The 337-nt window shown below is 33.2% G+C and overlaps 1 protein-coding gene across 1 annotated transcript in view; it reads right to left on the bottom strand.

Annotated features, from left to right (window-relative positions):
- The window catches only part of LOC119594567 (anoctamin-8-like), a gene marked incomplete in the record, with an annotated part of 84,413 nt that overhangs the window by 6,323 nt on the left and 77,753 nt on the right, over positions 1-337 (bottom strand).

Raw genomic sequence — 337 nt, forward strand, 5'->3', positions numbered from 1 at the left:
GGAGTTTTCCAGACAGAGATATGTGAGGGCTCTTCCAAAAATTGCAATAAGACAAAATATGATTATATATAAAATGTGAAAGCCACGAAAAAGTCTGAAAAAAGCTATAAAAGGGGAAAAATCAATGAAATGGAAAGAGGAATTGAAATGTGCAATAAAAGAAAACGAGAGCGAAAAAGGTAGTTTATAAATATCTCGAGACTAACTAACTTCAATACGAACTACAGAATAGTAAACAGGCTTAGCCAACTTAATCCCTGCTATTTAGTCGTTAAAAGCCATTGCTCCTAAGCACTAAAAAGGTTTATAGTTGATTCTGAAAGCATAACCCATAACA

The sequence above is a fragment of the Penaeus monodon genome, chromosome 34 (genome assembly GCF_015228065.2).
Source record: "Penaeus monodon isolate SGIC_2016 chromosome 34, NSTDA_Pmon_1, whole genome shotgun sequence".
Taxonomy (NCBI): Eukaryota; Metazoa; Arthropoda; class Malacostraca; order Decapoda; family Penaeidae; genus Penaeus; species Penaeus monodon.